Source organism: Budorcas taxicolor, chromosome 4 (genome assembly GCF_023091745.1).
Source record: "Budorcas taxicolor isolate Tak-1 chromosome 4, Takin1.1, whole genome shotgun sequence".
NCBI lineage: Eukaryota > Metazoa > Chordata > Mammalia > Artiodactyla > Bovidae > Budorcas > Budorcas taxicolor.
This window is the reverse complement of record NC_068913.1, coordinates 63,608,594-63,636,242: the sequence shown is the minus strand read 5'-3', so window position 1 is coordinate 63,636,242 and position 27,649 is coordinate 63,608,594.

Here is a 27,649-nt window from a genome sequence, read left to right as displayed (position 1 = left end):
AGCTGAAACAAGAAGGCAGAGTGTTGCCTTGTTCTCACCTCAGCCGAGACTGTGCATGTTGGGTAACTTAAATCCTTTTCCACTCTGCTCGTGTTCATGAATAACCACTGTGAGTATTGATTTTGGGATTACAAAATATTTTTATCAAGTAAGTGAACTCATAGATGTGGAATCCTCAAATGGTGGGGACTGACTTTATTTTGATATAATCTTTCTTCATGGTGACCCCCAAAATGTTTGTAAATGCTTGCTTTACACCACTTCCCATTGTGTTCATTTAGGAGAAATCAAGGAATTAAGGTGATGTCCCATCACTGTGTTGATGTATGTCAGAGTTCCTGATACCTAGTTAATACTAATTATTGTTGTCATTTTTCTTAGTATTTCATGAAGTGGGGTATAAGATAGCAACCCTCTTTTTCATATATACCTTATAATGCATACTTCCTTTTCATGATTACTCTTACTATTTTAAAAGTTTCAGCTATGTAAAGGGGGAATATGTGTGCATCTATGTAGGAGAGCAGCATGCAAAGTAACCCGCTCTGTGTAAGCTCTATAAGGAGAGTTTTAGCTCCAGAATCCTTGTGTTTATTTGCCCCTACTCCTTGCTCCTAAATTCATTCTCTGTCACCAACAGTGCAATTGTGATGAGGACATCATATGATGAGTCACATCTCTTAAGAGACTACTGTCAAAAAAAGAACCTTATACAGGGATCCCTTGCTTTTTGAAAGTTCAATTAATGCCACTTTGCTTTTATGAAAGACCTTCATCAGTACCAGTTTTTGCTATTCGAAAGGAATTTTCTCTTTTGTGAAGAAAAGTGCTTCTTTGCTTTATGTCATTTCTACTTTATGAAAGATTTCTTAGGAATGCTCTCCTTTCGGATAGTGGGGGAAATATGTATTTATTATTTGCATCTTAGTAAATACTCTTCATCTACTATTCCATTTAGTAACCTAATTTTCCCTTCTTCCTCTCCACTCCCCTCTTTCCTTCCTTCTTTCTCCTGGAGGTAATCAATGCTAAAAGGAATGCAAGCCTTAATCAAAACACTCATGGCTTCAAGAGAGGGCTGTCCCTCTTACAGTTTCCTTTGGCAACCCTTTGTTAGGACAAGGAGCTTGTGGCCAAACTTCTAGTCTCAGTCAGAAATTCTAGCAACTGAGATCCCTAGCATATATAAATCCCAAAATTCGAAAGTTTTGTCCAACAAGCTTACTCTGGATTGCCATACAGATTGCCAATGTCAGAACCATCTCCAAATATGCTATTAAATCCTCTAAATTAATTCTCTGTCACCAGCTGTGCAGTTGTGATCAGTTCAGTTCAGTTCAGTCACTCAGTCATGTTTGACTCTTTGAGACCCCCATAGACTACAGCAGGCCAGGCATGTCCATCACCAACTCCCAGAGATTGCTCAGACTCATGTCCATCGAGTCGGTGATGCCATCCAAGCTTCTCATCCTCTGTTGTCCCTCCTCCTCCTGCCTTCAATCTTTCCTAGCTTCAGGGTCTTTTCCAGTGAGTCAGTTCTTCACATCAGGTGGAGTTTCAGCTTCAGCATAAGTCCTTCCAATGAATATTCAGGACTGATTTCCTTTAGGATTAACTGGTTTGATTTGTTTTGAGGAGAACCAATCTCCATTTCCATATCAGCTTTCTCATCAATACAGTGGGGGAAACAAACAAACAAACAAACATCCTGGGCTGGAGGTCAGGCCTTGTGGACTTGTCCCAAGGTTTTGCCACTACCAGGATGGGTGACCTTAGCCAGGTTCCATTACCAACCTTAAGTTGAAGCTTTATCCTCTATAAATTAAATAGACAGAACTGAGGTAAACTTTAATGTAGGACTGACAAATTTAAGAAGGGAAAAAAGTGTACATGTGTTAAATTCTAATTAAACTTGAATTTCAGAGAAACAAAAAATAATTTTCTGTGTAAATATATCACATTCAGTATTTGAAACATGCTTCTGCTTAAAAGGGCTTCCCTGGTGGCTCAGCTGGTAAAGAATCTGCCTGCAATGCAGGATATCTGGGTTTGATCCCTGGTTTGGAAAGATCCCCTGGAGAAGGGAATGGCTACCCACTCTCGTATTCTTGCCTGGAGAATTCCATGGACAGAGGAGCTTGGCCGCTGCAGTCTATGGGGTTGCAAAGAGTCAGACATGACTGTCTCTGTGTAGCTGTCATCTCTTGGCACGTGCTGCTAGGTGTCTGTGAGGCTTTGGGGCTTGTGGTGATCTGTATCTGCCTGATACTCAGTGTGAATGACCTTCAGAGAATAACAATTACTGCTCTACCTTCATGTCCAAACATTGTCCCTATTCCCCTTTTGGCTAATTCTAACTCAGAGCAATGTAGAGAAGAGGCTCGTGGACAACAGTTCCTGCTTAACCAACCTGAGGCAGTACAGTCATATTCAGGAAATCCAGAGGAATCTATTGAAAAGTTATTTGAATTAGTAACAGAATTTGGCAGGTAACAGGGAGATAAAATAATGGCTTACCTATATAACAGTGATAATGAGTTGGAAGATATAGTAGGAAAAATCCCATTTGGCAACTGAAAACATAAAATACTTAGGGATGACATTAGCAAGAACTGAGCGGTGTCTGTCTATGTGTTACATACTTCACAGCATCACTGAGGAACATAAAAGCAAATGAGTAAATGAAAATTTCCATTTGAGTATATGGAAATGTGAACCATGTTTTCTTGTGGAAACTTGGTATTGTAAAGATGTCAATTCTTTATTTAATTTGTACATGTGGTATAATTCCAATAAAATTCCAATAGCATTATTTTTGAGAACACATAAAATTATTTTAGAATTCATCTGAAAGAGTAAACAAGACTAACAAAGAAAATTTAGAAAAAGAATAATGAAGGAGGACTTGCCTTACCAGATGTGAAGACATGTTTTAAAGTTATGATAAAACAATACAAGATTGACACCTAAAGAGACAGACATACCAATCACTGGAATGAAATACCGAGATTTGATTAAAATGATATTTCAAACCACTAGATAAAGAATAGACTATTTAATAAATGATATTGGGGCAAATAGTTAACCAGTTAGAAAAAAATGAAGCTGGATTATCAGAGACTCAACACACAGCAAAAGCCTCTTCTGAGCAGCCCCTGCCTTCCCACCCGCACTGGCACCCTCCATCTAGTGTCTGTGGTTCCTCCCAGCTCCCTTCTGTGCTGGCACCCTCCATCTAGTGCTCGTGGTTCCTCCCAGCTCCCTTCTGCCGTGCATCTCCTGCCACAGTCCACTGCTCAGCATGGCTCTCCTCGTCACACACCTTCCGCTTCTCTCCATGCCTGCATAATACAATCTAAGCTCCATAACCTGGCATTCAAGACGCCTCGCTCTGGCCCCTGCGCCACCTCCTGCCCTCAGGTATCTTACCACTTTCAATGCAGCCCCTCCAGCCTGCTTCCTGCTGTTACCCTCTCTCGGTGGGTCTGTCCTGTTGTTTTGTTCTTCCTATTGATTTCTCCTCAGCTGCTCTGCCTGGTCAAAACCATCCCACCATTTGGTTCTGCTCAGATTATACTTTATCTGAGAGACTTTTTTAACAATCTTCCTGCCATTACAGCATGTTCACTCCTTTATTATAGCACATGCCTGATACTACAGTTCTTCGTATGAGAGCTGTGTCTTTTCATCCACGGTGTCATTTTCCACAGTGCAAGGAACTCGGTTTGCATTTGATTAAATGAATTCACCCTGCTGCATAGGCTGCCTAGGAATTGACAGTTTTCAAAGGGCTTCAGTGTACAAGTGCTCTCACCACTGAAAATAGTCTAAGTATTGTATTTTTAATGGAATAATCCTTTATTTATATAGTGTTCTACCATTTATTTATAAATGTCTTTCACATAATGAGAACCAGTCTGAGTAAATATTTGCATTTTCCTGGAGAAACTGATTTATCTAATGTTACATGGATAGTTAGAGGGCAGAGTTGGGGTATAAAATCCGATTTCTTCCTTTCCAGTGCTGTGCCTTGTTGACCTCAGTGGTTCCACTGGGGAAGAACCTCAAGGTCTTATGTTATGAGAGGGCATCACTCTAATATCCACTGTCTTCCTACAGGGTTGCAGAAATTATGATTGCAGATTTGTTTAAAGTCTGAATAGAATGGAGCTTCTTTCGTGATTAATTCATCAGGCATATCAGTGTTGCCAGTTCATGGATGTCCCACCTGACCACCAGACTTTTGTCCCCTAGTCTGTGGAGTGACTGCTACGTTTTCTCATTTCTCAAGTGCGGGAGGGCCTCACTGCTTCACGGCTGACATGGCGGGCTTGCCCAGCCTCCTTCACGGAGGTCATTGGACCCTGTATATTTTCCTACAAATGTCTCTGGCATTTGAGAAGCGAGTGAGCCCCACAGCGCCTGCTTGTTCACAGAGGGCCTTATCAGTTGTTGATGAGACCCTGTCTAGGCTCACAGACAGGCAGTTTCCTCCAGCCCCAGAGCCTGAGCCCGCTGTGGAGCCAGAAGAAGGTGATAAGCCTCCGAGAAGATTTTTTAGGAGCCTTGCCTATCTTTCACACCAAGTCGCCAGGGTACATTTTCCATGGTCGCCATTTACAGATAGGGTGGCTGCTCTGGATAAGGCAGGGGCGGCCGTGGGGGGCGGGGACGGGGAACAGTGAAGGGGGCAAATGGTTTCTCCAATTAGCCACCTTCAGGTCTCCCTCAGGACCCTGTAAGATTTGTCTCAGACAACTTCTTTTTTTTTTCTTTTTCATTGTAAAAATTCCTCCATAGCCAGCTAAGCAAACCTCTGAGGCTGGCTCCAAAGCAATCCGGTAGGGTAGACCCAGATCATGATGGTAAAAGTTGAATCTTGTTGGGCCTTAACTGTGGGGAACGTTCCTTCTGCAGCTGCCAGACAGGAGGTCTGTGGCCATAGAGGAAGCAGGACTGCCACAGAAAAGCCTGATACAAAGCCCAGTGTTTTAGAACAGTCGGTTACAGGCCATACATTAAAGAATCTACACAAATCAACCCCTTGAGGACTCCCTCCAGTCCCTCCTTGCCAAGTGTTCAGGCAAGGCAGCCAGAGGAAAGCACAGGTAATAGCCTGTGCTTGACTGAAAAGCAAGACCTGTTCATTTTCTTGGGATCCAGAAGATCTGTCTTCTCTTTGGAGTCTTTCTAAGAGCTATAAATGAGTGATGCCAAGGGTGTACTGCTGATTTTCAGCATTCGCAAAAAGTTAAATGAGGACTTCTTATCATGTTTAGAAAATAATCTTGTTTTCTTGTTTGGACAAGTAAATGTGTTCTAGCCTCTACAGAGAGGATGTAAGTACAATCCATTTTTGAAATGGAGTGTTTCAAGTTATTTAAGTGCCTATCCACTGCATTGTCGCATTTAATTGTTAATAACACTATTTTCCAATGAAGAACTGAGGTTCAGGGAGTTAAACCACATGTCCAGAGTCACACAGCTAGCAGAGGCAGAGAGGGATTCCATTGAGTTACTTCTTCCTTCCATTTCTTGCTGCTTACTGTTTTTTAAGGATTAGTTTTGTTTTGGTCATTCCTCCAAAGAGCAAACAAGATAAAGTGCAGCCTTCTAGGGTCAACTGGGGAAATAAAGCATGAGGTTTGGTCATGATGCTACAGTATGTGTGTTGGCTGATGTGGAGGGGAACAGGTGGGTGGCTGTAATATAAGGTGGACCACTCTGAAGTAGAGTTATTTTATAGGATGCCACCAAAAGATTGCTTACTCCTTTTCTTGATTTGTTTCCCCATTGATAACATGAAGACCATTACCACTGCTTTGAAATACACTTTGTTAAGTTTCCCCCTTGTCAACTCACATCATAATCTCAAAAATTTTGTCTCAGCTATCATGGTGTGGGACAGGCAGTTTCAGTCTAGCCTCCTGTTCTTGGGTGAGATGATGCCTATACTGACTGCAGTACAGTGATGGCCACATAGAAGATGGACAAGTGGTAGCCATAATTGTCATTATGGTCATTATTGTTTCCAGTAAGCAGCAATGAGTATGAGAACGGACTGGGTCCTTAACTGCAAAGAGAAATGCATAAACACAGTTCAGTTCAGTTCAGTCTCTCAGTTGTGTCTGACTCTTTGCGACCCCATGAATCACAGCACACCAGGCCTCCCTGTCCATCACCAACTCCTGGAGTTCACTCAGACTTGAGTCCATCGAGTCAGTGATGCCATCCAGCCATCTTATCCTCTGTCGTCCCCTTCTTCTCCTGCCCCCAACCCCTCCCAGCATCAAAGTCTTTTCCAATAAGTCAACTCTTCGCATGACGTGGCCAAAGTACTGGAGTTTCAGCTTTAGCATCATTCCTTCCAAAGAAATCCCAAGGTTGATCTCCTTCAGAATGAACTGGTTGGATCTCCTTAAATGGAAAATACAAATGATATGACTTCATTTAAGGCTCCCAAACAGAGCCTTTCCCAGAGCTTTTTCCCAGAGGAAAAAGCGCTAGTAGCCTGTTGGACCACTTTGTAAGTAGGCTTGCAAGGTAGCAGTCCTATTCCTCCATGACTAAAGCCTGGACACTCTTCTCTCTGGTTTCTGTTTATTCTAAGAAACCTGAGCCTTGGGGAGAAAGACAGGTGGAAATGCCTTTCTGATCCCCTGGGAAGAAGGAACTAATTAGTACTCTGCAGAAGAGATCCCCAAGCCTAATATTGACCTTCCTGTCCAGCTTCCTTTATTTTGCAACTTGATAACTCAAGGCAGCCACAATGAAGACCACCAACTACTCACCCTCTAGGTAAAATTCCTCACTGGAACTTGGATTTTGAGTTTACTTTGAAGAAATGATGTGGGTACCAGCAACCACAGCTCACAGTGTTAGCACTGTTGACCACTGGATGCTGCCCAGTCCCAAGCAGCTCTCTTTTAAACTCAGCCTGAAATGGTCACAATATTGCTTAGTGACCCCAACAGTCTTTCTACCTTTTGAATTCTGGGGACAGACTCTGTCACTGAAGGTGCTCCAAGAATCATTTCATAGCATCCATGGTTTACTTTTCAATACAGTCCTGGGAGAATGATTAGAAACTTTGGTGTTCCAGATTTATTTGGAAAAATAACAAGACGAGGACAGGGTGGGTGGTAAGCACATGTATGTCTACTTTATTGATGATGAAATAGAAGACAGAAGGTTACACTAACTCTGAGAATTTAAATCCTGAAAGGTTCCTGGAGCCCAGAGAGCAAAATGCCTGGGTTTGTCTGGTTGTGCATTTAACACAGCTTGACTGACTAGCAGGAGGGGCTGTATTTTCCAACTTTGTGCTCTAATCTGGGAAGTATGCCTCAAGGGGACTCTAAGGAGCTGGTTTTAGTATCCCTAAGGCCCAAAGTCTGTGACTCAATACCCTCTCTTGACCACTAACACTGCCACGTGGATGTCACACCTCTCTTACTTACGGTGCAACTTTACCCCAGAGATCTCTGTCTCACCAAGAAGGAATGTGTGAATTGCCCCCTGGGGACTCCCCATTACTTGAGTTACTGCATGTCCCAGCATTTATGAGTCTTCCTTCTCACATATTTTTACTGGTAAAATGAAGAAAGAAATTTTCCTTTCGAAAAATAAATACAATATGTAATTTTATTTTTTTAAACAAAAGGCATAATTTTTTCCTTCTCTACAGTAAAGTCTCTTTTATCCATCATCTAATCAACTAGAAATTCAGTAACCCAAGATTTAAAAAAAAAAATCGGTTGTCTTAATAAAATGAGGACAAATAATAAACACTGCTCCACTAGGAAAAAATGTGAAAGCAGTTTTCAGAGAATACAATAGTGGAGCCAATACGCTTTTCACTTAATACCCAAATCAGTGTTTCTTAAAGCATGTGCACTGGGATAACCAGGTATCAGAGGCCCCAGGAGGAAGGACCCCACTTCCCTGAACCTTGGAAACTCTGAAAACCACTGCCTGCCACTCCCACATCTGCTGTACCAAGATCTTGAGGCATGGTTCATAATTCTCAAAGTTCTTTCCAAATAATTCAGTCTCATTTGATTGGCAAATGTAGCTTTGCTGCCGCTGCTGCTGCTAAGTCGCTTCGTGTCCGACTCTGTGCTACCCCATAGACGGCAGCCCACCAGGCTCCTCTGTCCCTGGGATTCTCCAGGCAAGAATACTGGAGTGGGTTGCCATTTCCTTCTCTAAAATGTAGCTTTATTGCCCTTTAATTCTTTGAGAATTAATTGGCTTTTTGGTGCAACTGACATAACTCAGCCAGCTATTGGCATAACTAGTGAGTCACAGAGCTCTCCTATTTTCTCTGGAAAAGTTTGGGGCTTTTTGCATGTGTAAAAAGGAAGGTGATTTATTTTTTCCTTTTCCAAATTTGCTGAGTTACTTTCAGTGAGTGTCAAAGGTGGCCTTCATTTTATTCACTAGTCAGTTTTAGGCTATGTAGACTTTTCCTTTCTCCTACTGAAGTGACTTGCGAATTTAAAGTAAATATTTACTTTAAAAATCTGTGTCCTGAGCAACCCAAATGTCCACTGATACATGAATGAATAAGTAAAATGTGGTATTTAAATGCAATGGAGTATTATTTGACTATTAAAAAGAGATTCTGACACATGCTACATGTATGAACCTTGAGCCCATTACGCTAAGTGAAATAAACTAGACAGAAAAAGACAAAATATTGTAGTGTCACTTGTGAGATACCTGGAGCAGTCAAATCAAATCCATAGAAACAGACAGTATAATGCTGATTGCTAGGGGCCGAGGGGAGGAGGGGGTAAAGAATTATTACTTCATGGGTGCAGGGTTTCAGTTTCACAAGATGAAAAGAGTTCTGGAGATGGATGGGGATGATGGTTGCACAATAATGTGGAAGTATTTAATGCCACTAAACTGTCAAAAAAAGAGACATGGTTAAAAATATTAAATTTTATGTTATATATATATATGTTGCCACAAGTTAAATATTTTCATATCCTGTGGATATTACCATCCCTTGGCCATGATTTGGGGGGTTTTGGATAGAAAATGAAGATGCAGCTGTCTCTCCAGAGTACTTGGGGACAGCTCTGAAGCTTTCAATTCTGTCAAGCAGATGCCAGAGTTCAGTTGCCTGCAGTCAGGATCCCTGATGTCCAGGACACTTAACAGAGCCTTTTCCTGGGTCCATGTTTTTTCTTGACAAAGTGATAATGCTCCTAATTAGTGAGGAGACCTGCGCCCCGATAGCCTGACAAGCTGGGCCCTTGGCCACTGGGCTGGAGAGGGAGGGGGCAGAGGGCTGTCTGCAGGACCAGCTTGGGGGCTTAAGCTGATCTGCTTGGGAGCAGATGAGCACCCAGCAGACAAGAGGCCGGGGCTGGAGGGAAGAAGAGGCCCATAGATAGAGAGGGCAAGAGGGGAATGTTTTGCTGACAGAAAAGAGATATATTTTAGACTGACTTCTAATGCTAGCTATGCCTTAATCTCATTGCCAGAGCACAATGCTCTCAGGATAACCTGAATTAGTGTCTTCTATACTCTTCCTCTAGTAAGGACCAAGGAGACTGCAAAAATGTCTCTCTTCTGTCTTTATGCTTCTTTCTAGATAATCAAAACCCATGAGGATTCTTTTCCAAAAAAAATTTTTTTAATTTATTTGGCAGTACCAGGTCTTAGTTGCAGCATGCAAACACTTAGTTGTATGTAGCACATGGCATCTAGTTCCTTGACGAGGGATTGAACCTGGGCCCCCAGCATTGGGAGTGCAGTGTCTTATCCACTGGACAACCATCAGAGAAGTCCCCATGAGAACTCTTAATGAATGATTTAAAACAAATCAGGGGACCTTAGCAGCTAAAGGTCACCTCCAACTGTGCGGCATCCTGCCCTTTCTTTTCTCTTCTGTCTCTCCTGGGAGAGGCCCTCACATCTTGAAGACCGTTGTCCTCACTGACCTCCATAATGCAATTGTGAGTTGAATAGTGGCCTCCAAATATATATCCACCCAGAACCTGTATATATCATCATATCTGGAAAAAATGTTTTCACAAATGTAATTAAGGATTTGCAATTTGGATTTGGAGATAAGATCGTCCTGGATTATACAGGTGATCCCTAAGTCCAATGAAAGTGTCCACATCACAGGAAGGCAGAGGGAGATCGGAGACACAGAGGAGAGGCCATTTGAGGTTAGAGAGAAATTGGAGGGATATAGCTACAAACCCACTTGACTTCACATTCCAGGATGTCTGGCTCTAGGTGAGAGATCACACCAACATGATTATCTGGGTTGTGAAGATCGTTTTTGTACAGTTCTTCTGTGTATTCTTGCCACCTCTTCTTAATATCTTCTGCTTCTGTTAGGTCCATACCATTTCTGTCCTTTATTGAGCCCATCTTTGCATGAAATGTTCCCTTGGTATCTCTAATTTTCTTGAAAAGGTCTCTAGTCTTTCCCATTCTGTTGTTTTCCTCTATTTCTTTGCATTGATCGCTGAGGAAGGCTTTCTAATCTCTTCTTGCTATTCTTTGGAACTCTGCATTCAGATGCTTATATCTTTCCTTTTCTCCTTTGCTTTTGGCTTCTCCCCATTTACAGCTATTTGTAAGGCCTTCCCAGATAGCCATTTTGCTTTTTTGCATTTCTTTTCCATGGGGATGGTCTTGATCCCTGTCTCCTATACAATGTCACGAACCTCCATCCATAGTTCATCAGGCACTCTATCTATCAGATCTAGTCCCTTAAATCTATTTCTCACTTCCACTATATAATCATAAGGGATTTGATTTAGGTCATACCTGAATGGTCTAGTGGCTTTCCCTACTTTCTTCAGTTTAAGTCTGAATTTGGCAATAAGGAGTTCATGATCTGAGCCATAGTCACCTCCCAGTCTTGTTTTTGCTGACTGTATAGAGCTTCTCCATCTTTGGCTGAAAAGTATATAATCAATCTGATTTCAGTGTTGACCATCTGGTGATGTCCATGTGTAGAGTCTTCTCTTCTGTTGTTGGAAGAGGGTGTTTGCTATGACCAGTGCGTTCTCTTGGCAAAACTCTATTAGCTTTTGCCCTGCTTCATTCTGCATTCCAAGGCCAAATTTGCCTGTTACTCCAGGTGTTTCTTGACTTCCTACTTTTGCATTCCAGTTCCCTATAATGAAAAGGACATCTTTTTGGGGTGTTAGTTCTAAAAGGTCTTGTAGGTCTTCATAGAACCGTTCAACTTCAGCTTCTTCAGTGTTACTGGTTGGGGCATAGACTTGGATTACTGTGATATTGAGTGGTTTGCCTTGGAAACGAACAGAGAGATTCTGTTGTTTTTGAGATTGCATCCAAGTACTGCATTTCAGACTCTTCTGTTGACCATGATGGCTACTCCGTTTCTTCTAAGGGATTCCTGCCCACAGTAATAGATATAATGGTCATCTGAGTTAAATTCACCCATTCCAGTCCATTTTAGTTCGCTGATTCCTAGAATGTCAACGTGTACTCTTGCCATCTCCTGTTTGACCACTTTCAATTTGCCTTGATTCATGAAGCGACTTAGCAGCAGCAGCAGCAGATGGACCTAACATTCCAGGTTCCTATGCAATATTGCTCTTTACAGCATCAGACCTTGCTTCTATCACTAGTCACATCCACAGCTGGGTATGGTTTTTGCTTTGGCTCCATCCCTTCATTCTATCTGCAGTTATTTCTCCACTGATCTCCAGTAGCATATTGGGTACCTACTGACCTGGGGAGTTCCTCTTTCAGTATCCTATCATTTTGCCTTTTCATACTATTCATGGGGTTCTCAAGGCAAGAATACTGAAGTGGTTTCCCATTCCCTTCTCCAGTGGACCACATTCTGTCAGACCTCTCCACCATGACCCACCCGTCTTGGGTGGCCCGACACGGCATGGCTTAGTTTCATTGAGTTAGACAAGGTTGTGGTCCATGTGATTAGAATGACTAGTTTTCTGTGATTATGGTTTCAGTGTGTCTGCCCTCTGATGCTCTCTTGCAACACCTACTGACTTACTTGGGTTTCTCTTACATTGGACGTCAGGTATCTCTTCACAGCTGCTCCAGCAAAGTGCAGTCACTGCTCCTTACCTTGGATGAGGGGTATCTCCTCACTGCCGCCCTTCCTGAACTTGAACGTGGAGTAGCTCCTCTTGGCCCTCCTGCACCCAAGCAGCCACCGCTCCTTGGACATGGGCTTGCTCCTCTAGGCCACTGCCCCTGACCTCAGGTGTAGGTTAACTTCTCCCGGCCGCCGCCCTTGACTTCGGACATGGGGTAGCTCCTCTCGGCCGCTCCTGAAGCACTACGAACAAAGCTAGTGGAGGTGATGGAATTCCAGTAGAGCTATTTCAAATCCTGAAAGATGATGCTGTGAAAGTGCTGCACTCAATATGCCAGCAAATTTGGAAAACTCAGCAGTGGCCACAGGACTGGAAAAGGTCAGTTTTCATTCCAATCCCAGAGAAAGGCAATGCCAAAGAATGCTCAAACTACCGCACAATTACACTCATCTCACATGCTAGTAAAGTAATGCTCAAAATTCTCCAAGCCAGGCTTCAGCAATATGTGAACCGTGAACTTCCAGATGTTCAAGCTGGTTTTAGAAAAGGCAGAGGAACCAGAGATCAAATTGCCAACATCTGCTGGATCATAGAAAAAGCAAGCGAGTTCCAGAAAAACATCTATTTCTGCTTTATTGACTATGTCAAAGCCTTTGACTGTGTGGATCACAACAAACTGTGGAAAATTCTGAAAGAGATGAGAATAACAGACCACCTGACCTGCCTCTTGAGAAATCTGTATGCAGGTCAGGAAGCAACAGTTAGAACTGGACATGGAACAACAGACTGGTTCCAAATAGGAAAAGGAGTACATCAAGGCTGTATATTGTCACCCTGCTTATTTAACTTATATGCAGAGTATATCATGAGAAACGCTGGGCTGGAAGAAGCACAAGCTGGAATCAAGGTTGCTGGGAGAAATATCAATAGCCTCAGATATGCAGATGACACCACCCTTATGGCAGAAAGTGAAGAGGAACTAAAAACCTCTTGATGAAAGTGAAAGAGGAGAGTGAAAAAGTTGGCCTAAAGCTCAACATTCAGAAAATGAAGATCATGGCATCTGGGCCCATCACTTCATGGGAAATAGATGGGGAAACAGTGGAAACAGTGTCAGTCTTTATTTTGGGGGGCTCCAAAATCACTCCAGATGGTGATTGCAGCCATAAAATTAAAGGACGCTTAATCCTTGGAAGAAAAGTTATGACCAACCTTGATGGCATATTCAAATCAGAGACATTACTTTGCCAACAAAGGTCCGTCTAGTCAAGGCTATGGTTTTTCCAGTGGTCATGTATGGATGTGATATTTGTACTATAAAGAAAACTGAGCACCGAAGAAATGATGCTTTTGAACTGTGGTGTTGGAGAAGACTCCTGAGAGTCTCTTGGACTGCAAGGAGATCCAACCAGTCCATTCTAAAAGAAATCAGTCCTGGGTGTTCTTAGGAAGGAATGATGCTAAAGCTGAAACTCCAGTACTTTGGCCACCTCATGAGAAGAGTTGACTCATTGGAAAAGACTCTGATGCTGGGAGGAATTGGAGGCAGGAGGAGAAGGGGACGACCGAGGATGAGATGGCTGGATGGCATCACCAACTCGACGGACGTGAGTTTGAGTGAACTCCAGGAGCTGGTGATGGACAAGGAGGCCTGGCATGCTGCGATTCATGGGGTTGCAAAGAGTCACATGATTGAATGACTGAACTGAACTGAACTGAGCCAGAAACCACTGGTAAAGAGTCTGTCTGCAATTTAGGAGACCCCACTTCAATTCCTGGGTCAAGAAGATCCCCTGGAAAAGGGATATGCTACCCACTCCAGAATTGTTGGGCTTCCCTGGTGGCTAAGATGGTAAAGAATCCACCTGCAATGCGGGAGACCTGGGTCAATCCCTGGTTTAGGAAGATCCCCTGGAGAAAGGCATGGCAACCCACTCCAGTACACTTGCCTGGAGAATCCCTATGGACAGAGGAGCCTGGCAGGCTACAGTCCATGGAATCACAGAGAGTTTGACATGACTGAGTGACTAAGCACAGCACAGCACAACTCCAAACCAAGGAATTTCTGAAAGTGGCAAAAATCATTCCCTCTCTAGAGCCTTTGTAGAAAGTGCAGCCCTGTTGGCCCTTGATTTCAGGCGTCTGGTATTCAGAACTATGAGAGTATAAATTCCTGTTGTTTTAAGCCATTAAATTTGTTGCAGCAACTTTAGAAAATGAATTACAAATGCCAATACTTAAAACCAGCATGGTGGTCTTCTTTATTGCTGAATTGTTACTGGTGGAACTTGCTATTTGTTTTCTTGAGAAAGAGCCACATCAGAGGCATGTTGGCAGTGCTTCTTACTTCTCACACTGTGTGCCCATGCATCACCCGGGGACCCTGTTTTGGGGCAGGCTGTGAGACAGCCTCAGCGCTGGGGTCCATGATTCTGTCTTTGTGCTTTATCTTCCTCACCTGTTAAACAACGAGTTTGGGCTAGTGTTGCTCAAGTTTCTTCTAGCTCGAATTTTCTGTGAGTATGAGATGCTTTCCACACACAGACAGAAGACTCTGGGGTCCCAGTGTCCACCTTGATCTTTGAACACCAACCTTTACTTTCAGTGTGAGGCCTTTCTTCTCATTTTGCCTATACCAGAGCATAAAATGTCCTGATTCTCTGCAATGTAAAAGAAAGTGATAGAACACTCCTTTGTCCATTGCTGCTGTGGTTTTCTCACTGGTCAGCTGAGGCATCACCCCCCACCCCCGCTCCCTACCCCTACCCTCTGCCAAGTGAGTTGTGAGCTTTCTTTTGAAGAGCTAATTCACATGACTGAATTGTTGCTGAGCCTCCATTTTCAGAGAAGGGTGTTCGTGTGTGTGTGTATGTGTGTGTGTGTGTGTGTGTGGGTGGGTGTTAATAATCCTCACTGACCACATCCCCGTGGTCAGCTTGTGCACATAACTGAGTGTGAAGTCTAACTGTTCAGAGTCTGCAACTGTGATTTGTGTTCCCTTGGCACAGTCTGGAAAATACCCATTCTCTGTGGGTGTTGCTCTGTGGGCATAAAATGTCCACTGCCTTTATCAGAATGTCACTCCCTTAATACATGGTTTTAACAAAAAGCACTTTACTTCTAAGATTGACACTGTAGAAAATTGCAAAAATGCTACATGAGTGTCCCATAATCCCAGTAGAATGGCTATTTTCAAAAGTCACATTTCCCTTCCTCTGAGTTCTTATTGCCTGAGCACACATCTAGAAGTAAGCACTTGAGAGATTTGGTTTTAAAAAACCTGATAAGGCGGGAGCCATTGTTCTTTCCTGGGTGTCCTTTGCTGGTATCTCTTGCTCAGTCTGAATAACTGCTCCCTGTGACCTTTTTCTTGCTACATCTTGCTTCATCTCTGACTGCATATTGGAAAATTCTTCCCATGTGTTTGAGTTCAAATTCTCAAGAGAAAGAATCTAATCAGAGGAGGATCTTTTTTTTTCCCCCCTTGGGGCTACTACAAAATTGTTGGTCAACCTCTGATTGGTTCTCCCAGATCATGTGGTCCTGGGTCGTGTGACTCAAATTGACCAAATCAGCTGTGGCTCAGGTTTCACAGGACACAAACCACAATCCAGGCAGCAGAGGACTGGGGGCCAGTCAGACTTTCTGTGAAGAGAATGTGGGAAGGGCTGGTGATGACCCAATTTCCAGGGCACATGCTTCCCTCATCTTTCTCTGAAAGGGCTATAGATGTAAAAGGCCTATGTGGAGACTCAGGGGACTGGAGGTCATAGCTGTACAGTAAGTACCAGTGTTTCTTTGTCTCAGTCTTCGAAGTTGAGAAGTGGTAAAGTCAAAGTCACAGAGAATTGAAACTGACCTTCCTGAAATAAGTGTGTTTAGGAACCAAAAATAAGCTGGTGCCCTTGTAGAGGTTCAGTCCAACATATCAAAACATTGTCAGGGAGAGCAGGCTGAAGAATTTCTGGGAAGTGATGGGTGTGAGAGGGCAGGAGAGGCAAGCTCTCAGCCATGAATGTGTGGTGTGCACTTGGACATGAATCAGGCTGAGCCTACCACACTGCACATCAAGGGTCATGGCACTGTGTGAATTCCATTTGCAGGTTCCCTTTTTAAAAGGCAGAGCTGACCTCCCCAGCTCTAATGGAGAGGAGCAGCCTCAAGATGTCAACCAGAGAGGAGCAGGTTTCCCCGGCACTCAGGAGACTTCGATTGTCTCAGTTGGGCATCCACTTTGTTTCTGCTGGCCTCAGCTCCCCACTCCATTGCCACCTCCTTCCCACTTTCTGTACTGCTCACTTTTACTAAAGATTTCTTGTGTTTGAACAGCATAATGTGTCATCAAATGTGACTTGACTTTTAGAATAATGCAATAAAGCTTCTGGAAGAAAATTAAGAATATCTTCACATCTTCATATCAGAAGCTAGGTAAAAGATTTAAGATATAAAAAGCACTAACCATAAAGAAATAAGCAAATTGGGAATGTCAAAATTAAAAGTTTATGCATATCAAAAGATGTTATCCAGAAAATAAAAAGAAAGCAAAGACTGAGAGAAATATCTATGATATGCATTTGTATATTATATTATGATAAATACTTTTATAAATGCATAAATATTATGATATATATTATTACAAATCAGTAATAAAAATATAAACAACCCAATAAAAAATAAGCTAAAGACTTGAACAGACACTAAATGGTCTTTAAATCATGCAGAGTGCTCAACGTTATTACTCATCAGGAAAATGTAGTTTAGAAACCACAAGGTGTTATCACTTCATAGCCACTCAGGTAGTTGTAATAATTTAAAAGGTTTATAGCATGAACAGTATATTAACTTGATGTGGAAAAATGGGACTCACATATGTTGCTGTTGAAAGGGCAAATGGATAGCCACTTTGGATAACTGTTTAGCACTTATTCTTTAGCTGTTAAGAATACACTTATACCACAATCACCAGTTCATTTCTAGCTATTTACCCCAAAGGGATGAAAGCATATACCCATACATGGACTTGTTCAAGAATGGTCATAATGGTTTTATTTTTAATAATGAAAAACTGGAAAGAGCAAACATGCCCAATAATAGGTTAATGTATAAACAATCTGTGTTGTATATTCTTATAATGGAATTAATAACAAAAAAGTTCTGATATACACAAAAATGTGATTAAATCTAAAAACAATTATGGGTGCTAGACACAACAGACTACTTTCTTTGTGATTCTGTTTATATAAATTTGTAAAACTCACAAAAATCACCTATAGTGATAGAAATCAGAGCAATGGTTTTCTTTTAGGGGTGGAGCAAGGGGCAGAGAATGCCTGGAAAGGGTACTAGGAACTTTCTGGGGGTGATGGGAATGTTTTATATCTTTTTTAGTCTTTATTTCTTTTGATTAACTTTTATTGGAGTACAGTTGATTTACAGGGTTGTGCTAGTTTCTGCTGTTTGGCAAAGTGAATCAGTTATACATATACATATACCCACTCTTTTTTCAGATTCTTTTCCTATATAAGTCATTACAGAACATTAAGAGTTCCCTGGGATAAATTGGGAGACTGGGGTTTACATGTACACAGTGCTGTATATAAAATAGATAACTAATAAGATCCTACTATATAGAAGGAAATGTTTTATATCTTAAGTGGGATGTTAGTTACATGATGTAGCTGATGCTATGGTACCCTGTCCAGATGCCCTCTTTAGGACTCACAGACCCATGCCCAGTGCTGGGAATATCAGTCAGGATAACTTACATCTGCATTCCTTACTGGATATTGCCCTTGGCTCCAGAGAAATGCCTTGCCCAGCTGTCTTCCATGGAGTGGCCATGACTAATGACTGTTCAATGCAAGGATTCAAAGACCCAACCCCTTGCCTTACCTTTCTCCAAAGCTCCCCATAGGATCAGCCAAGGCTTCAGTTGCAACAACATTGCAGATCAGCTTCTCTCTGTTCTTAGCCCTGCCTGTCCCACTTTATCACTTTAGAGTATATACTAGTAAACTTTATGCATCAGCTTTCCACTTCAGGATCTGTTTCCAGAAAATTGAACCAAAAATGGTCCTGGGAATGAACTCTAAAATAGGATTTTGGAGCTGGGTAAATGGCCAACCAACTGGCAATGAGAATCCCATGAAGAGTCCTTAGCATGCTTTATGGTATGGTTGTTAAAATGTGTACAGATGGTAGACATGATCGGGCTGTCAGTGGAAGGGCATGCGTTAGGTGGTACACTTGGGTGAATGTGGGAAGCAGTAGTCACAAGGATTGTGGACTTGAGTAGTTGTTACTGAGTACATGGATTCCTTAAACAAAGATAGTGACTGTCTCATCATGATTAACCACCAATTCAAGGCAAACTATGGCACTCAGAGGACATCCTAGGCAACATTAAGGAAACACTAATCTAGTATCAAAATAAAAACACTGTGAAAGATCAGGTACAGAACAGTGAAGCTTTAGTGAAGGTTGATTTTAGAATCTGAAACTCTAGTTTAGAAGAAAGGGACCCTGAGAATTGGGTCTGGGATATCTGAGTAGATGTTGCTGTGAATCTTGAACTCTTAAATCACCTTAAGCCTTCTGGTCTGTAAATGGTCCACTCATGCTTATTAAAAAAAAAACAGTGCTTTCTCCCTTGCTTGAAGCTTATGCAGAAATCACAAGTGAAATAATTACCTTACAAGACAATGTTTTTCTTGGATCTCCCCCAACCTTACCATCCCCCTTACTGACTGATATGCAAATCAGGTTCCCAGGAGGAGCAATTTTGAAAGTCCACAGCATGTATAGTCAGTAGAATTTATATAGTCCTTCCCTGTGGCCATTTATCTAGATAACCATGCATTTAACAAAAGGGATCATTTACACACTTTTCAGGAATTTTTGGACAACCTAGAGTCTTGACTCAGGAAACACATTCTATGTAATACACCAGTAAACAGCAAGAATACATGTTTATTTAGAGATGGAAGAGATAGTAGATTTTCTTATTACTATCAGCAATAAATAATATTAGGTACAATTCATTCAACAACTACTATGTACCAAGAATATTCACCTTTGCTCTCTCATTTAATCCTAATGACAACCCTGTGAAGTGAATGGCTTCACCATCTTATAGAGAAGGAAACTGAGGCTCAGAGATCTGAGATAAATGACCCTTCTTCATGAATCTTATGAGAGGTGAAGTCAGAATTTCAGCCTAGTCTGCTGACTGTGAAACCAGTACTGTTTCTGTCACACTAAATTGTATCCTGGTTGCAAAGATTTGTGGTCCAGTCACCTTGGAGAAAACACTTGGCTCCCAGCAAGTGGACTTAAGAAAATATGCTTTTTCTTTCATGTTTTTGAAGACAGAATCAGTCATAAAGGGCATTCCTTTAAGACCTTCTGCTTTGAAGTGATAAAAGCTAGATTGAGGGAAGGCTCACAGGCCCCTGATCTGGGCTCACCCCTGCCCTTGGAGCCAGGAAATGTGATTTCTTCTGCCATTCCTTTCACTTACTGCACTTGCTCTGCTTCTTGGGTCTCCAGTGATTCTTTTTTTTTTCCTTAAGAAAAGAAGATAGCTTGGGTTAATTTCAAGTTCTCCACAATTTATCTGTACTGAGCTGGAAGAGTGTTGAGTGGGAAAGGGTTTCATTGTCCACGAGGGCCTCACAGCTCTTCAACACCCACCACTTCTGCCTCATGTCAAAGAAAGCAAATAGGTTTATTAAATAGCTGTCAAACTGAATGAGTAAGCACCGAGAACACACAGAAGGGAGATTGGATTAGAGGTAGAGGACATGCCACACTAAACAAGGGCACAGATTTATGGCCTTGGCCATGCGGCCTAAGAAATGATGCCGAGGTAGATATGTATGAGGGGGCAGGCGGGGCCAAGGAAGTGAATGGTGAGGTACAGAGGGAAAGGCTGAGGCGTAACATGCTTCCAGAAAGGCCATGCTTTTCCTTCCAGCACTCAGAACACTGGAAAGTGCAGCCTTTGATTTCCCAGCCTCTCCAGTATTGCATAGACCAAGAAGGTTAGAATTAGTATTGAGTGAGTCAGTTTGTAGCATCTGTTATATTACTTGTGTTACTTTCAAGCAGGTTTATATTGAGTTTTATGTTATTTGAAACTTATGCATCAAGTAGTGAATATTGATCACTTTTTTTGAAATCTTGGAGAGTCTGTATATGAGGTAAAGGAGTTCAGAGTTTAACTATGGGGAATTACAACTCTGAGTAAGAGGATAACTTATGAATGTCTTAGATTTGTTTTCTTTATTTAGAAAACAATCATCTTACAAAGTGACAAACTAGATGAATATCCACCTGAGTGGTTATTGCAGCCATCCAAGTATAGAGAAGTGATATTCTGAAAGGAGATGAATTAAGGTAGAATTAAACTCTCGTTTGAGACATGTTGCTAGGGAAGAATTGGTGAAAGCCTATGATTAGAATTCTTGTATTTATTTTAGAAATACCCAGGTGTTCATTTAAATGAAATGAGTCTTTATTATAAGGGTACAGTGGTATCTGACAGGACCTAGGACAAGGGAACTAGGACTCAAGAGATCAGAGTTGGTGCTCTTTGTCTCTCCTCTTCCCTGCTTTCCCCTCCTCTTCATCATCTCCTTTCTGTATCTAAAGATTGACTTCCTCTGCATTCCTGTGTTCCAGGGAAGAAAGCAGGTAGCTTCTGAGTTAATACGGCCCTCTTTCTTTCTCTCTCATTTAAAATTCCCATTGAGGGGACTCTGCTTGGCCCAGCTTGGATGAAGGCTCACCGCTGAACCAATCAGACATGACCCCAGGAAGAGGGAACAGTGGGGGCAGGGAGTTCGCTTGTGCCAGGTTCCTCTCTGAATCTTGGAAGGGAATTGTGAAGTGCATTAGCCTAGTGGATGTCCATCCTCTCCAAACTCGGTGCCACTGGATGTGGACCAGAGTGAGTTGGAAAGGCAGAGGGACAGTTGGTGATGATAGCTTGGCTCCTGGTCTGAGTAACTGAGAGAATGTAGCACCATTTATCTGGATGAGAGTTTAAGGTTCCTACAATATACTGAACTGTGGACATTTTTAACATAGAGCAGTATGAGCTGGAAAGAAGCAGCCCAAGATTGCTATCGCTGACCATGGCATTTTGATTTCACCCACGTTTGAAGTGATCTGGAGATCCTTTCAATCCTAGTGAAGTGTAAGTTTGAATAGAGACAAGGCCAGTTTGGGGGCAATCGGCATCTGTTAAGATTAAGGAAAACCTGAGGCTTAGGGAACTACCTTTGTGTTGTTCAGTCGCTCAGTCGTGTCCAACTTTTGGTCACAAAGGATGAAATGTTGGATGGTATCACTGTCTCAATGGACATGAATTTGAGCAAACTCTGGGAAACAGTGAAGGACAGGGAAGCCTGGCGTGCTGCAGTCCCTGGGGTTGCAAAGAGTTGGACACGACTGAGTGAATGAACAATAAATTACTGGTAGTACCAGGTTTTTCTGGCCTTCACTATCTCCTGGAGTTTGCTCAAACTCATGTCCATTGAGTCACTGATGCCATCCAACCATCTCACCTCTGTCGTCACCTTTTCCTCCTGCACTCAATCTTTCCCAGCATCAGGGTCTTTTCCAGTGAGTTGGCTCTTCACATCATCCGGCTTTCCATCAGGGACTTCCTAGGACCTTCCAAGAGTAGAGTGACCCTTTGGCCCCAGAAATTTTATCCTCAGACCAGACTGGAGTGTGGGGAAGGCAGAGCAGAGTCTATGGCTGCTCTGGCTACTCACATGCTGCTGCTGCTGCTGCTAAGTCACTTCAGTCGTGTCTGACTCTGTGCGACCCCATAGACGGCAGCCCACCAGGCTCCCCCATCCCTGGGATTCTCCAGGCAAGAATACTGGAGTGGGGTGCCATTGCCTTCTCCAACGCATGAAAGTGGAAAGTGAAATTTGAAAGTGAAGTCACTCAGTCATGTCTGACTCTTAGCAACCCCATGGACTGCAGCCTACCAGGCTGCTCCATCCATGGGATTCTCCAGGCAAGAGAACTGGAGTGGGGTGCCATTGCCTTCTCCAACTCACATGCTACCTGTTGGCTTTATGCTTTGGAGAACAAGGAGCTGTTAGCCACACCTGGGCTATTATCAGTTTATGAGTGATAATAAGGAAAGTGGAGAGCTAGGCCCCAGGGTAGGGGTAGCAGGGGGTAAGAGTGAGTTACACATGCTATTTCTCTAACACTCATAGCAGAAATTACTAATTGACCAAGGAGTTATTTTTCATAGAGTTGAGAGAGTCCTTGTCATTGGAGAGCTTCAGACAGCCTGTCAGTTCATTAGTACATATGATTAGCAGAGTCGGTCTCCCTGACATAGGCAATGGCTGGCAGGGGGAAACAAGTGAGTTTGGGCCCAGCATGGCTGGTTCACACATTTTGTAGAAAACTAAAAGGTTTGTGGCAACAATAAGCATGACTCCAACACAAAGTTCTAGCTTCCATGTGAAGGTACCTTAACCTTCTAACCCGTGTTGGTAGAGTGATGCAGATTTTACAAAGGGCTCTTTCTCAGAATTTAATTTCATCCTTATAGTAACTCTACTGGGCTAGTGCAAACTCAGTGAACTTATAGATGAAAGGACTGACACCTGAAAATGTGAAAGGTTATCTTCAAGTTCAACCAGGTGGGACCAGCTCTCTTGTTTTACCTAGAATTGGACAGTCTGACTGCTGGTTAGTGTAGTTTTTACTGCTCCCAGTTATAGTTTAATTTGAGACAACATTCTTCTGCTGACTTGCCTAGCAAAAATAATTTTTCTCAAGTTATGTCAGGTGATATTCCTTTAGAGTCTTGGTTCTCCAAGTCTGGTGCAGATCAGCGATATCAGTGTCCACTGGGAGTTCATCACAAATGCAGACTCTTTGGCCCCACGCCAGACCTCCTGAGTTGGAATCTGCTTCTTAATAAGACCCCTAGCTGATTCACATGCACAGCAAATTTTGAGAAGTGTTGCTCTAGAAGACTCTAGTCCTTTTAAATGTTCCACTGTGGCAAAAGGGATTCTACAGGAAAAAATGTTTGAGAAACTCTGAGTCTATTTTATTCTTTTTATGCATTTGTATATTAAAGGCTTGGGGAAAGTCCTAAAATAAAGAAAATTTAACCTTTCTTAGCTCAGTGTTTTCCAAATTTGGATGTTCATGGACTGTTCGTATGCGTAACATGCATCAATATACCATGGATTTACTGTTTAACAAAATTTGAGACATGCTGCCACAGAATAAGACTGGATAAAACCATAACTGCTTTTATGTGTGTAGTGAAAAATAGTTTAAAGAAATACACCATCAAAAATTGATCTGGTAACCAACTGTTTACATTATCTTCAAGTGATGATAGCACTGCTATTTTAAGGGTACAAATATGGGAAAATGAAAAAAACAACAACAACAAGATATTCAAAGAAGGGAAAACAAAAGTGATCTATGAGAAAAAATGGGTAGCAATTTGACGTGGGCAGATATGTTTGACCAAGAGAAAAATGGATGAAAGCATAAAAATTTGTTTTATTAAATTATCACAGTTTTCTGCATCATAGCCTTCCATATAAAGGGAAACATTATAAAATGGGATAAGGGCCTATTTTTTGTCACATATATGATCCCATTTAATCTTTGCAATAATTCTGTGAGATATGTATTGTTATCCTATTTTACATGTGAAGAAACTGAGGCTCAGAAAGATTTGATCATTTGCCAAGGGTCACATGGCTGGTGAGCATGATTTCAACAGCATATTTGATGACTTAGAAGCCCAGGCTCATTAACCTTTATATAGTTTAGCACAGAAAACATAGTGAGAAGTCTGGGCCTCTGGAGAACTGGGCCTGATCTCAAGAGTCCTCAGGGTGTAGGGGAGCCGTTGTTCAGGTTGCCAGTCCCTCATGACTGACGCACTTTGCACCAGCTTTGGGTGTCTGTCTGTGTTCCTGCAGGGGCTGCTCTCGGATCTGGTACATCACACCCAACAATCTGTCTCCTATACTTCAGCTTCCCCCTGGAGCTCCCACCCGCCACCCCTCAGATTAATAGAAAGAAACTGCCATAGCCTGGCAGCCAGCCGCTCCCGCCTGAACGTGACCAAGTAAAATAGATTATTGAACAAAGAAATGAATAGAAAGAATTGAGGGGCTAAGGAGGCAGAGGGACAGCAGCAGCTAAGTTGCCTATTTCTAAACAACTGCTGCTGGAATAATTGATTGCAGGAAAAGCCAGACTCGGTTTGGTCTATTTTGGTGATCACTAACTCAACTACCTAATTTTCAGGGAAAACATTTGTCTCCAGTAAATAAAAACAGAATAAACAGTGAGACTTATATGCTGCATTTCAGAGAACTTCAGTCACAGGTCGGATGTGCAAAAGGAGACAGCTGGGGAAATCTGGCCTTGGGTGAGCACAAGTGACAGACAGCAAGAACGATAACAGTAACAACCAATATCAAGTTTTGGTGATATTATTGATAAAGTAACCCATTTAGTTGTCAGATTAAGGTGATAAGCATCATTATTATCCCCATTTTATAGATGATAAAACAGAGGGCCTGAAACTTCACTGATTTGTGCTGAAAGTTACATAACCAGCAGGTGACAAACACTTAGAAGACAGATTCTTCACCCAATCCTGCCCTGCCGTGGTTTTCTTACAGGGAAAATGAGAGGGTGCTATCAGATTCCTCTTTGCCAAACTTTTGTCGTTTTCTTAACACCTTTGAACTTTTTGGCCAATTCTCATACAATTAATACTACTATGTTTTTAGAACTTTTTGTAAACCAACTTTTTTCGGGGAAAGTTTAAATAAGTCTATTAAAAAGGAAACATATCAAAATGTAGGTTGAAAACTAGTATCTCTTAGCTAGAAGATAAAAAATAAATATGTGAAAAAGATTACTGAGTCTGAGGCATAGTCCTATTTCTCCTTGTTAAAAAGAGAGGTTAGCCAGTGTTATAGATATGTTAGGACCTATTAGATTCCATCCATAATTTTCCTCCTGGATATAATCAGAAGTATTGAAAGAGAGCAGGAAAAGCCTTGCTTATGATTGCACTTGGGGAATTGTTACATTGCCCATTTCTCAAGTCTTTCTCCAATATCATAAAACTGAAACCGCATGGCAGAATGCTGGGGCTCAGAAGCCTAAAGAGCCTTAAGTCAGTGGTGAGCCTTCTTTGGCTCTGATGGGCCCTGGCTCAGGTTATTTGTGTGCTGATCATGCAAAGGGAAATGGTGAGGGCATCTTCTTTACCCAGTCAAGAGGAATCTCCTAGCGGTGCTCCAAGCTCCAAAGCATGCAGGTAGTCTTATGGTAGAAGTCTGGGACTACACATCCAGCATGCCTCTCCTTTCAGGCACATGAAGGGACCACACTTCACCACTCACACTTTGGCAAAAGCCATGACCCTTTGACTTGCTTTGGCCAATGAAGCGTGAGGAGAAATGAAATAAAATGATTTCCTGGTGGAAGCATTTAAGAGCTAGTGCATGCTCTCTCTTTGACTGCCACGGTGAATGCTGGGACCTCCTGTGGAGGCAGCAGAGAGGTAAGGTGGTGACGCCTCCATCAGCATGGGTCCCCAAGTGATCACTGTATGCGGCAAGGCCCCACACCATCCTAGCTCTCTACTGATTCACAAGAGCATTCATGTTGTTTTAAGCCACTATAACTTTGCAGTCCTTTGAGGTTAAAGCATAGGCCAGCCTATTCTGACTGATAAAGGGACAGAGCTCTTGTACTGACCACCAAGGCTACAGATCCAGGCCCTGATCATCTGGTGAGCTTTTCTCTCAGCTGGAAGTCCCCTCTTTGGCCATTATTTCTGTCTGTTCATTATCAGCAAACTTGGAAATCTTCAGATGCTTCTGGCATCTGTAGCCACAGTTCTGGAAACTCTGCAGATAATGCTCTTACCAAGCCTTGGTATCCTGAGCCCCCAGGGCATAGTCCCTGGGTACTCATTCTTTTTTTAACTTTTTATTTTGCATTGGATTATAGCTGGTTGACAATGTTGTGATGGTTTCAGGTGAACAGTGAAGGGACTCAGCCATACATATATGTGTATTCCTTCTCCCCCAAACTCCTCTCTCATCCTGGGTTCTTGTTCTTGACCCTTCACGATCATCAACAATGTTTCTGTAAAATGAGACTGATGTTCCCTGGCTGTGTTAACCTCAGTTAAGTGTGCCCCAGAAGCAAAAGTTCTTGGGCACCAAGGATTTTAGCATTTAGAGATAAAGTTCTTTGGATTCACACATGCAACCTCTTCCCTCAGATGCAAACTCACCAGGCTGGCTGGGTCATTTCTTCCATGCTGTGTTCCATGTCTTCAGCCTCTATCAGGGCCTTCCCTCTCAACAGACACGTTATATGTGTCAAACCAGAAAGATCTTTTCCCCTGAAGTCTCCTCATCAGCTGCAGAGAAACAGTGGGCACTAATGGACGTGAAGGGAGTATCTGAGTGTCTGCACTGGCCCATCCAGGGCACTCTGTATGTGGTGGCCTTTACAGTTTCTATGTACATGGGGTCTAATTTTTCCTCATAGACTGTAGGCTCCCCAAAGGAAAGAAATAGTTCTTGATTATGTCTGCACGTGTCTAGTTATCTGTTTCTTCATGACAAGCCTCCTCAAACTAAATGGTACAAAACAAAAATCATTTTATTATGCCCATGGATTCCAGAGATCATAAATTCAATTGGCACTCTAGGATATCAAGAACACTACTTGCAAGCTAACAAGTTAACATGCCACAGTTTTGAGGGTGCAAGCACAAAATATGAGACTTCTAGACCAGAGACAAATGACTTTATTGCTCACAGCAATAACAGTATTTTGAGTATCAGTATTTTCTCATGTCATTTCCCTGAAACCCAATTCCCACAGGGTGATGGGATGAGAGCAGGTGACACCTGCACACAATGGGTAACATTACAGGAGAGGAGCCCTAAGCTTAGGGAAGCTGAATCATTTATAGTAGGAAGTAATGCTTCACATAAACTCCAGAGGAAGGTATTTTCTTTACAAAATAGGCTGCTATTTGTTTTCCAAGTCTGCAAGAAAATCTGCTCTTTGTTTCAGAGGCAAGTACAAATCTTTCTCCTGTATTAAAAGATGGTCTGGAACAAGGGCAATTTGTGCTTCTCCTTATAAGACATGCAGAAATGCTAGCGATCCAGGGAGAGTTGTCTCCCAATGTGGCAGTGGCTTTTTTTCTGCACCAAAGTGTCTAGAGCCTCAGCTGGGAAGACTCACATGGCTGCGGGCTGGAATTATGTGGAAGCCTCTTCATGCACATGTCTCATGGCTGAGCAGACTTAAAAACTGTCCTCAGCTGGGACTGTTAGCTGCTACCACCCTCTGTATGGGTTGGGATTCTCACATTATGGCAGCTGGATACAGAAAGGGAATATGGTAAGAGGGTATGTGGAAAACAACTGAACGAATAGAACCCAAAGGGAAACTGTGTAGTATTTCCCAACTGGCCTCAAGAGTCATGCAGCTTTTCTTTGCCACCTTCTCTTGGTTATAAG